Source organism: Mytilus californianus, unplaced genomic scaffold (genome assembly GCF_021869535.1).
Source record: "Mytilus californianus isolate M0D057914Y unplaced genomic scaffold, xbMytCali1.0.p SCAF_1, whole genome shotgun sequence".
Classification (NCBI taxonomy): domain Eukaryota; kingdom Metazoa; phylum Mollusca; class Bivalvia; order Mytilida; family Mytilidae; genus Mytilus; species Mytilus californianus.
The window spans coordinates 142,422,099-142,434,815 of record NW_026262581.1 but is presented as its reverse complement, the minus strand read 5'-3'; the positions used below and the strand labels follow the sequence as shown (position 1 = coordinate 142,434,815).

Genomic DNA, 12,717 nt, shown 5'->3' with positions numbered 1-12,717 from the left:
AGACCGCCTCGGTGGTGTAACGGTTAGCGTGCTCGCCTCGAGTGCGGGAGGTCGTAGGTTCGAAATGCGGCCGGGTCAAACCAAAGACTTGAAAATTGGTATTTGCTGCTTCTCTGCTAAGCACGCAGCATTAAGGAGTAAGAGCAAAGACTGGTCGGCCCGGAGTCAGAATAATGTGTCCGGGTAGGGTGACATGTCTTCCTGCGAACTGTTACCTTGTGAGCTAGCACGTAAAAAATCCGGCTCAGCGTGTCGGTCTAGTACAAAGCAGGGTTAGTATTCATTTCTCATTATCATGCTCTCGTCCTGAATATGCATCTGACCTACCACTGGACGTTAAGCAACCATCCATCCATCCATCTAATAGAATAAAGCAGAAAAAGTGTATTTGTCACGAAAAAAAATAATATGTCCCACCCACTAAAGCATTCCCCCACTTAAGATAATGATTGTCAACTATATTTATTGACAAATTGGCACCAAAGTAACAACATTTGTTGAGGACCTCATAGGAAGGATCTCTACTAAGTTTGGTCAAATAATGACAAATTCTGATTAGTAATTCTCAAACAGAAGACAACAAGAGTGCACATGCTGAAATGTCTCGCCTGCTTTATATGATTTATTCTATGTTGTAAGTCCTAAAGATAAAGTTTTACAACAAGTATAACATAAACTTAACATTATCAATGATCCATTAAAATAAGGTAAAGGTTAAGGTCAGATAAACCAAGCTAAACAGACATGTACACCTTACAATCATTACATGTATACACCAAATATAGTTAACCTATTGCTTATAGTATACAAGAAACATACCAAACCAAAACTTAATATTAATCAATGAACCATGAAAATGAGGTCAAGGTCAGATGAACCCTGCCAGACAAACACGTACATCTTGCAATCATCCCATATATCAATTATAGTTGGCCTTATTGCTAAATTATAGTAACTGAGAAACAGACATAACCAGGAAAACTTAACATTGACCAATGAACCATGAAAATGAGGTCAAGGTCAGATGAACTCTGCCAGACAGACATGAACACCTTATAATCATTCCATACACCAACTATAGTTGACCTATTACTTATAGCATTAGAAAAAAAAAGACCAAAACACAAAATTTTAGCATTGACCAATGAACCGTGAAAATGAGGTCAAGGTCAGATAAAACCTGCAAGACTGACATGTACACCTTACAATCATTCCATACACCAAATATTGTTGACCTAATGCTTGCAGGCGAGACAAAAATGTCATTCCCAATAGGATTTCAGGGTAACATGGTAAACTTTGACCTCGGTTGGTGGCTATATGTATTTACAATCTTCAAACAACTACTAAAGTAACAACACTTATTAACTTGATTAATACATCTCAATGGGAACATATCTACCAAATTTCAGTTCAATCCAGCATGCGTTCTCAAGAAGATCTTAGAAAAATCGGCCAATAAGAAAATTCAATTAGCATGATTAGTCCTGGCAGCCATGCTTTTTGACGAAACAGCACCAAAGTCACACAAATTGGAAGGGACCTCATGGGGATAATCTCTACCAAGTTTGGTCAAATTCTGTTAATTAGTTCTCTAACAAGAATGAGTCGAAAACCCTAAAGGCCTGCAGGGGATAACACTAGAAATTGTGTATACAATATTACATGGATAGAAGACACAATGATCTGTACACAAATGGGCAAGACTACAATAGCAACAAGGCAAAAACAGCAACTTCCATAATCACCATGATATACCTATTTGACTGTCCGCCGTCTGGTCTGATCTGTATTCCAATCCACCATGTCCATCGATATCTTTCTTCCTTTTCCTCAACCTATGATATAATAAGTATCATGCTAAAATCCAAATTCTAATACATGTACGACATTCTTCAAAGTTAACACTTTGTCTTTTTATGAACAAAACAGCATTTAATATGTAATATAACCAGAAATACTGTGAGCAAAGCTCACTAAATGATACCCCCTGCTCCCCCCTATGTGATGTTTTGCTATGGGAAACCCCAAAATTCATTTGAATTAAAATTTAAAATAGAAGGTGCACAATCATGGTGGATAACCTACGTCATGTTTTCGAAGTGTTTGCAAAATCTGATTTCTGTTCCAAATGATTAATATGGCATAAAAAGGGGTCTTGCCATTTATTAGTTTTTTATTTGCTTCAGGAGAACTTGAGATATCGTGTCTTAAAGTGGGCTTTGTTTACCTTTTTCGTGGGGTCAAATCATGTGACAATGACGTAGGTTATCCACCATGACAATAATCTGTGAAAGTTTCATTGAATTTCATTAAGAAATACTGACTAAAGTCAATAAAGTCAATAAAGAGTTAAATATAGGTCACAGCGACTTACTTTGCTGGATGCTGACTTACTACCCCTGTACATTATAGTTGCTGAGATATGAACATTAAACTGAACCAGTCATTGAAGCATGAAATGGGGGTCCAAGTGACCTACTTTTGCCTGATTGCTGACTTACTACCCCAGATACATCTGCATACATATGCGGTTCTATGTGTACATTCCTTGGAGGAAGTTCACCAAGCTATCCGTGAACATGAGTTGTCAAAATCAACTAAATACATGTATATCACAGTTAAAAAAGAGAAGATGTATGGAAAGGAGGACTTTGGTAATTATAGCTTTTATTAGGGTATTTATATTTCATAGAAGTGTTATCATTTATCAGCAAAAAGTTCCGGTTTTGGCAACTAAACCAGAAAAAAGACAAGATAGTACAGCGATTCATGTTGCCATACAAAAGCAGTGATAAGGTATCAATTTGATGACAGAAAAATAGACGCAATCAAGATTTCATTCCAAATCCATATAAAAAAAAAACATCTTCTGAAAGTGTTACTGCATCTGGAAAATTTGAGATAATGACACTTTTCCTGTTTTATAAAAAAAACTAATTGCTCTTTTTTAGAACAAGAGAAAAGATGAAATATTTATTTATTACTTCTATGTAAATCAGATGTAATCGTCTCATATCTTCGGGTCTGACGACCCTCAGATACGAGAAGCTTACATCTAATACATACATGTAACAAAAAATGACCGGTCTAAAAAGAGAAAGTAGATACCATAGGGCAATAAAAAAAACAGACAACACCATAGTGAATAAGAAAAGCAACAGAAATACAGACAACTTAATAAAACACTTCACAGAAAACTAAGATTGAGCAGCATAAACCCTTTTATAAAAAAAAGTAGGGGTGGACAGGTACTCTGGGAGTGTAAGCAGTTCCTGCGGCACTAGTGGCACCTGTTGTGTTGCTTATGTATTCACATTTCTAATTTGGATATATTTCAGCAATGAATGTTATTTTACCTACAGTCATTGCAATAGAAACCAAACAATATTGGTAGGTTTAAAAGATATAGATATATATTTACACCAAGATGTCGTTAAATGAAATTGGATATCCTGCATTTATCATGCTTTTCTATAACATATGGTCAAATCGCTGAAAGACCCCCCTCCTAAATTATGGAAAACTATCATTCTGCATTCACAATAATATCTTGGTGTAAATTAGATTCACCCAATCGGGCTTACGCGCTCATACATGTTGTCATAGGTGTATCTAATACATATATAAAATTCTAACCATATAATTGAACAGATATATATCATGTTCACATATTTTTTACTTGTTTAATTGATTGATTGTTGGTTGCCTTATGTCCAGTGGCAAATATTTCATGCATGTTCAGGACGAGAACAAATTAATTAACGATAAATATAATAAGTAGGTCCTGTAATAGAGGCTGTCCGGGATGAAGGTCAGGGAAATTTAGACTGCCCAGGGGTGTGGAAATATTTGTTGTGAGCACTTGTCCCTGGGCAAGTTAAACTGTAAATTTTACTTGTCCAGAAAAAAAGTTAATTGCCCTGAATTTCCCTATAAATATAAAAGTATTTTACTATGAGCATGTATGATTCTTACTAGAAAAATAGAATGATGTGGTATGATTGCATGCAATGAGACAACTCTCTACAGTCAGAGCTCAGACATAAATAAGTCTAAATCTGCTTTTGACTCATAGAGGTCTATATTTGTAGGTTTCAAGATTTGTCTCCCTTTAATTTAAGATAAATTATGACTTCAATAAGTCAATTAGTGTTAAGCAAGAAATATTTGACCTGAATTATAAAGTTGCAAATATTGATTCCTACAAGTCGATAAGTTACCAAAATTGGTCAACTTCAAGACCCAAGCATATTTATAAAAAGGTCATGCATCTACATGAAATTATGACAACATTGAAAGACAATGCTTTGTCTTCTAAAGAAAAATATGCATGAGAGCCTAAAAAAACGGAGATAATGTTTATTTACTTTACAATTCAACCATCTATAACCACACAAAATGAGGAAATAATCTTATGTTAAGTAAAAATGTTCAATTACATGATTATATACAGATAGCTCAGGTCCTTGTGAACTCTCAGACAGGTTTATGATGTCATAGGTGGTGCACTTTGGCCACCAATTAAAATTAAGTCTTTTCATAAACATAAATAGACCTAAACAAGTCTGTCATTTTCTGACTTAAATAAGTCTGAAAATGAAAACACATTTTTATAATAAATACATTTTTTGACTTCTGTAAGTCAAAAACAAAAAACGACTTGTTTATGTCTGAGCTGCTCTACCAGAGACCACATGACGTAGAATTTAACAACTATAGGTCACCGTAAAACTGTTTTGTATTACAATATAAATGATGTTTGTGATATTGTTTGTGAATAAATAAAAGGTGGTATGGGGTTAACATCAATCAGATAGAAACCCAAAAGCAAAACAACCACAAGACAAGTAGAGGGCAATGTTTTGTCCATTTCCCCAGACACCTGTTTAATTTTACTGTTTTCTTTCATCAGACAAGCTTGGTGTTTTGCAGAACATTGATTTTGGTGTCCCTTCTATCTATTAATTTGCCAACAAATAAGTAAGACTTTTGATCAGCAAGATGAAGGCGTTTCCTACAAATTGTGCAAAAATTTAATTTATTTTCAGAAGTTTCTCACTGAAGAGCCACGAGGTCTGGAATTCTCGCTTCTGTTTTTTTTTTTATTTTTTTCATATTCCTTGTCTTTCTCCACCTGTGTTTTCCGTTTTTTACTCGACTCATCATTATTATTTTCATTCTTTTTGTCTTGATCACCAGGTCTTGGTGTTTTTATCAGGTATTTATCCATCTCGATAAGACCCATGCAATCATGAAAAATTAAAATAACACTTCTGTGAGATGGCAAATAAAACCTAATCGACGATCCCGGGTCAATGGACAAAGATATCGCAATGTTTATGAGACCCGGGTTCGCATACTTAGGCCATAAAAAAGAATATGTTTGTTTGCCCTAACCCTACCTACCCAGAAAATAGCTGCCTACTCAAAATCTTTTATTGTCCTGATGTGAAAAAGTTTTTTTTAATCAGATAGGCATGAAGACTAACAAACATCTGACACTTCAATTTCTCTTTGCAGAAAAAAAAAAAGAAAATGCCTACCTACCTACCCACTGTCTCTACCTTTGGGTAGGGTTTGGGCAAACCAAAATATTTTTAAATGTGGCCTTATTTTTATTAATTTTGGTTATTGATCTATTTCCGTTTTTTTTTAATACTTGTCATCATGAACATTGATGTTTTGATTTAAATATATGTTTTTCACTTGTTGATCATTGGTTTCTTTTACATAAAATAATACATCTTAATAAATTATGAAAATAATTCTATATTTTTGATTAAATGAATTTTGTCAACTGTAATTTTTTACTTGTCCACGGGCAACCCAGACAAAAACAAGAGTGCACACACTGAAATGTCTCGCCTTCTTTACTAACCATTGATTTTATGTTGATAGTCCTAAATATAAAGCTTTAGTACAAGTAACACATAAACTTAACATGATCCAAAAAAATGAGGTCAAGGTCAGATAAACCAAACGAGAAATACATGTACACCTTACAATCATTCAATAAACCAAACATAGTTGACCTATTGCTTATAGTTTCTAAGAAACAGTCTTAACCAAGAAAACTTAACATTGACCAATGAACCATGAAAATGAGGTCAAGGTCAGATGAACCATGCCAGGCAGACATGTACACCTAACAATCAATTTATGCATTAAATATAGTGGACCTATTGCTTATAGTATCTAAGAAACAAACTTAACCATGAAAACTTAACATTGACCAATGAACCATGAAAATGAGGTCAAGGTCAGATGATACCTGCCAGACAGACATATAATCCTTACAATCCTTCCATACAACAAATATAGTTGATATATTGCTTATAGTTGAAGAAAAACAGACCAAAACACAAAAACTTAACACTGAGAAATGAACCGTGAAAATGAGGTCAAGGTCAAATAAAACCTGCGAGACTGACATGTACATCATAAAATATTTCCATACACCAAATATAGTTGACCTATTGCATATAGTATTAGAAAAAAAGACCAAAACTCAAAAACTTAACTTTGACCACTGAACCATGAAAATGAGGTCAAGGTCAGATGACACCTACTAGTTGGACATGTACACCTTACAATTATTCCATATACCAAATATAGTAGACCTACTGCTTATAGTATCTGACTTGACCACGAAAACTTAACCTTGTTCACTGATCCATGAAATGAGGTCGAGGTCAAATGGAAATTGTCTGACGGGCATGAGGACCTTGCAAGGTACGCACATACTAAATATAGTTATCCTATTACTCATAATAAGAAAGAAATAAACATTACAAAAAATGTTGACTTTTTTTTCAAGTAGTCACTGAACCATGAAAATGAGGTCAAGGACAATTGACGTATGACAGACAGTAACTTCGTAACATAAGGCACCTATATACAAAGTATGAAGCATCCAGGTCTTCTAGCTTCTAAAATATAAAGCATTTAAGAAGTTAGCTAACGTCGCCGCCGCCGCCGGATCAGTATCCCTATGTCGAGCTAGGCTCGACAAAAATTACTTGTCCGGTTGTTCAAATGGACGAATCGGGCGAGTCGGGCATAGCATTTCCACACCCCTGCTGCCACTGGAAAATGAGGGTATATTGGATAGGGACAGAAATTTTGCCTTGCAGCAGGCCACCTACGGACCCCTCAAAGAGTTGTTAAAAGGGTTCTTAACGTGCAGAGAGCGTGGCACTCTCTCCACGAGGCATCAGATTTAACGTCCCCTTCTGACCGGACGTGGCTGCATACTTGATACATCCCGCACAGCCAAATGGCCGCCCCACTTTGGTAAGGGTTTTACTGCCGGTCGGAAGAAGACCTGTAGTGACCATATTTCTATTCCCCATGCAGTCACCCTTGGGGCATTATTTGTTTAATTACACTGCATATCAATATGGATGATTAAGTTAAATATTTGATTTTATACCATAATTCTTTCACTAACTGTATTTAATAAAACACACAAATGATCAGGCATTGTGTGAAGGGTAAAAAGGCAAATACCATGGCAAAGAGGGTAAAAAAGACATATCCTTGTGCATATACCCAGGAAGTGATGGCAAACTAAAACATTATTATGACAACCTTGACACTTCATTGAATCAGCGTGCTAAAACCTATTATACGATCCCCACCTCACTGATTTTAATTTCTTGAAATGACTAAAATAAATGTAATTTGCATACAGTGGGGACTATCAGTGGGTTACAAATAAAACATTTTATAATTTTATTACTTTCCTATGGTCCATGTATGTTTATTTTAAGGCAACAACCATTTTCTTATCTGGGGGGGGCCTGGGATTTTCATTGTGTTCATAATTTTTTTTTCAGAACCTTCCTCCGATAAATTTTTTTTTTTTCTTATGAGAAGGAAAGCAAAATTTTTTTTCCCTATCATGTTTTTCACAAAACCATAAAAAAATTTTCAGCTACAGTGCAAAATCTAAATTTTTTTTCGGTCAGCTAGGCCATCAAAATATTTTTTTCAAAAAAATCCCAGCCCCCCCCCCCCCCCGCAGATAAGAAAATGGTTGTTGCCTAAGCAAAATACAGGATGGACATTGTATTCGTTGACCAGATTTGAAAGCCATTTTTTATACTTCTCTGAATGTTAAACAAGTTCAATCTGGAGGCAAATTATGAAATAGTAATTTCAATATGGAAAAGTTTTTAAGGCTAAATAATTTAAAAAAACAAAAGAAACTAAATAAAAAAGCAAAACCAGAAACTGAATATAAAAAAGCCTTTGGTGCAGAACTTTTCCACACAGTGTAATATTCATGTTTTTATAAAATAAATAAAATGCTTCGCTGGGGCGCAGCTTGATACGACCGCAGAGGTCGAACCCTGAACAGTTGGGGCAAGTATGGACACAACATTCAAGCTTGATACAGCTCTGAATTTGGATTGTTATTAAATATTTGACACAGCATAGGTTTCTGACACAGAAAGAATGTGGTCTAAGAACTTGAATTTTTTTAATTTATCTATTATGGTCCAATGTCCAAAATCAAAATACATGGTTAGATTCAGCATATCAAAGAACCCCATATATTCAATTTTTGTTAAAATCAAACAAAGTTTAATTTTGGACCCCAACTTGGACAAACTTGAAAACTGGGCCCATAATCAAAAATCTAAACACATGTTTAGATTCAGCATATCAAAGAACCCCAAGAATTCAATTTTTGCTAAAATCAAACTAAGTTTAATTTTGGACCCTTTGGACCTTAATGTAGACCAATTTAAAAAAACGGGACTTAAAATTAAAAATCTAAATACACGGTTAGATTTGGAATATCAAAGAACCCCAATAATTCAATTTTTGATGAAATCAAACAAAGTTTAATTTTGGATCCTTTTGACCTCAATATGAACCAATTTGATAGCGGGGCCCACAAATAAAAAATCTAAATTCATGGTTAGATTCAGCATATCAAAGAACCCCATATATTCAATTTTTGTTGAAATCAAAAAAAGTTTAATTTTGGACCCCAACTTGGACCAACTTGAAAACTGGGCCCATAATCAAAACTCTAAACACATGTTTAGATTCAGCATATCAAAGAACCCCAAGAATTCAATTTTTGCTAAAATCAAACTAAGTTTAATTTTGGACCCTTTGGACCTCAATGAAGACCAATTTAAAAAACGGGACCCAAATTAAAAATCTAAAAACACGGTTAGATTTGGCATATCAAAGAACCCCAATAATTCAATTTCCGATGAAATCAAACAAAGTTTAATTTTGGACCCTTTTGACCTCAATATGAACCAATTTGATAGCGGGGCCTACAAATAAAAAATCTAAATACATGGTTAGATTCAGCATATCAAAGAACCTCATATATTCAATTTTTGTTGAAATCAAACAAAGTTTAATTTTGGACCCCAATTTGGACCAACTTGAAAACTGGGCCCATAATCAAAAATCTAAATACATGTTTAGATTCAGCATATCAAAGAACCCCATATATTCAATTTTTGTTGAAATCAAACAAAGTTTAAATACTGGACCCTATCTTGGACCAACTTGAAAACTGGGCCCATAATCAAAAATCTAAACACATGTTTAGATTCAGCAAATCAAAGAACCCCAAGAATTCAATTTTTGTTAAAATCAAACTAAGTTTAATTTTGGACCCTTTGGACCTCAATGTAGACCAATTTAAAAAACAGGACCCAAAATAAAAAACCTAAATACACGGTTAGATTTGGAATATCAAAGAACCCCAATAATTCAATTTCCGATGAAATCAAACAAAGTTTAATTTTGGACCCTTTTGACCTCAATATGAACCAATTAGATAACGGGGTCCACAAATAAAAAATCTAAATATATGGTTAGATTCAGCATATCAAAGAACCCCACATATTCAATTTTTGTTGAAATCAAACAAAGTTTAATTTTGGACCCCAATTTGGACCAACTTGAAAACTGGGCCAAAAATCAAAAATCTAAATACATGTTAAGATTCAGCATATCAAAGAACCTCATATATTCAATTTTTGCTAAAATCAAACAAAGTTTAATTTTGGACCCTTTGGACATTAATGTAGACCAATTTGAAAACTGGACCCAAAATTAAAAATCTTAATACACTGTTAGATTCGGCATAACAAATAAATAAATGTGATCAAAGATTTTACAAATCTAATGCGCCATACTGTGCAATTAAAGATTACTTCTTGAAATTTTTCAATATTTGAAATTTGAAAAAAAAAAAATATTTGAAGAATAATTCTTTTTAATTTCTGAAATCTGAAATGAGAAAAAATTGCCCCCCCACAATTTCTTTTTATCCCCCCCCCCTTTTTCCCCCAAAAAAATTCTTTCCCTCAAGATATGGTCATAATCTCAATTCAAATTTCCAATGGAGTTGGCAACCATAATTACCCATTTAAATTTACCATAGTGCTAACTTAATCTATTTTATAATAGAATTAATAAAAATATAGTGTCAAATCTTTCATGTGGATTTTTTTGTTAAAAAAAAAGATGAAAACATTTGCAGATTTTTTACTGGTCTTCCTTTATAAATATGCATTTCTTTAAACATAATTGAAAAGCAGTGTAAGGGAAGTAACCAAAACGTTGTATTTGGATTACCTCCCTTACACTGTTTTAGATTATCTTTATTGTTCATTAACCATTACTTTATACATAATTTAAAAGCAGTGTAAGGGAGATAATTTCAATGATGTATTTGATTTATCTCCCTTACACTGCTTTAAATTATGTTTTGTACTAAAGTATTTGTCCATTAACCAGGACAACCTTGTTTTTCCCCCTTTTTTGCCCCTAATTCCTAAACGGTTTGAGCCATAACCCCCCAAAGCAAATCCTAACCATCCCTTTGTGGTATGGAAACTTGTAGTATAATTTCAGAGAGATCCATACACCGTTCCACAGTTATTGTCTGGAAACTAGAAAATGCTCATTTTTGGCCCCTTTTTGGCCCCTAATTCCTTAACTGTTGGTACCATAACCCCCAAAATCAATCCCAACCTTCCTTTTGTGGTATTTAACCTTATGGTCAAATTTCAAAAAGATCCATTCACTTAAACTAAAGTTAGAGTGCGAAAACCAATATGTATTCGGACGACGACGCCGGACGACGACGACGCCAACGTCATACCAATATACGACCACAAAAATTTTTTGCGGTCGTATAAAAAGTGACAATTATAGTAGAAGAGGCTGCTCAAAATCCAGCATTTGTACTAAGATTTATCCATAATCATTGAGGTAAGGAAGTCTAGATCTGGTTATGACATAAAAATAACTTTTGACTTGTCAGCTGTGGTAAAAATCTATTTGATACCCCTCTCCCAAGTTAATCAAAAGATAAGTTGACTGCTCCCTTATATAACTGAGACTACTATATGTTAATAGTAATTTAAATTGTCAAGTTACCAGTTATGGATAAAACTAATGTACATAAGTACATACATTTAGTAAGTGGACTTGGAATAATATCTTTTAATAATTATGTATGAAAAAGACGGTGAGTCCCAAAAGTAAGTCACTCTCCAAGCTGGCAAGTGGAATTTCAATTTGGTGAGTTGAAATGAAAAGCTGCTCGTCAATTTGGCGAGTAAGAAAAACAAAAGGTTTCACACACTGCATTTGTACAATCAATTCCAAGTAACTTCAATATAACATTTATTGAACCATACCATGATGTTTTATTCAGTTGGTGAAGTGTTTTAAATTGTTCATATGCCTCTTTTAATAGAGGAAAATTACTTCCTAAATTCTCTAATCGATACCAATACAATAGCATCGCTTTAATTATATTAAAATAAATTGGAAATCTAACGCAACATTTGTTGTTTTTTTGTGCACACCAAGTATAAATTTGTTAAATTTAATGTGAAGTTTCTCACCGGGTAAACCTGAATATAATTTTTCAAGAGATACATCTTCCTTCTTACATTTAGAGGAAAGAGAATTAAACATTCCCCATACTTCACTACCATATAATAAAATAGGTTTCACAGTGTGATCAAAAGCATGAATACTTGTTTTGATGATAGGATTTAGAGATAAAAAATCTTTCCGCAATTGATAATAATCTTTTAAGGATACTTGTACAGTTCACTTTGAGCATAACTAAATGAGCCAGATGAGCTTAAATATAAACCCAGGTACTTGTATTTTGAAACACATTCCAGGTTTATATTCTGGTATGTGTATTTACCTGTGACCCAACCTTGCAAGCCTACCAATGGGTCTCAACAAGTGAGAGAATCCACACCTGGAGGCGGGCTTCAGCTGGCCCCTAAACAATAATGTACAATAGTTCAGCGAATTTTTTTTCCCGTTATATTTATAAAATAATATTCTCAAAGTGAAAACAAAATTAGTAAAAGAACTGTATACAATGTAAGACAATATAGTCGTATATTATAACGTGCATGAAAGAGTTATTTATGGTCTTTTCTGAGCCCTGCATCGAACAAGGGTTGGTCTTTGTTACTTGAATTGGACAGAAAATTTCTACAAACATAAAACAATGCATGCATAATCGGATCCTGTTTACAACTACATGTACATTTTTTATCATTGTAATCATCCATCGTGGACTTTGAATGAAAAAAACTTTTCTCAAACATAGATCAAACACTGGTCATACTCCGTGATCAGAGAAATCTTTTTTACTATTAAGGTTCATCATAACAAATGGACAAAAATAGCTGTATT

At 33.9% G+C, this 12,717-nt stretch overlaps 1 long non-coding RNA gene across 1 annotated transcript; it reads right to left on the bottom strand.

Moving 5' to 3' along the window:
* Positions 1 to 5,075: 5,075 nt before the first annotated feature.
* Positions 5,076 to 12,208, bottom strand: LOC127737802 (uncharacterized). Its single transcript, XR_007999823.1, has 2 exons — positions 9,139 to 12,208; positions 5,076 to 8,739 (listed from the first exon to the last, which is right to left on the bottom strand). It is a non-coding gene; the product is annotated as an uncharacterized LOC127737802 (long non-coding RNA).
* Between the last annotated feature and the right edge of the window lie 509 nt (positions 12,209 to 12,717).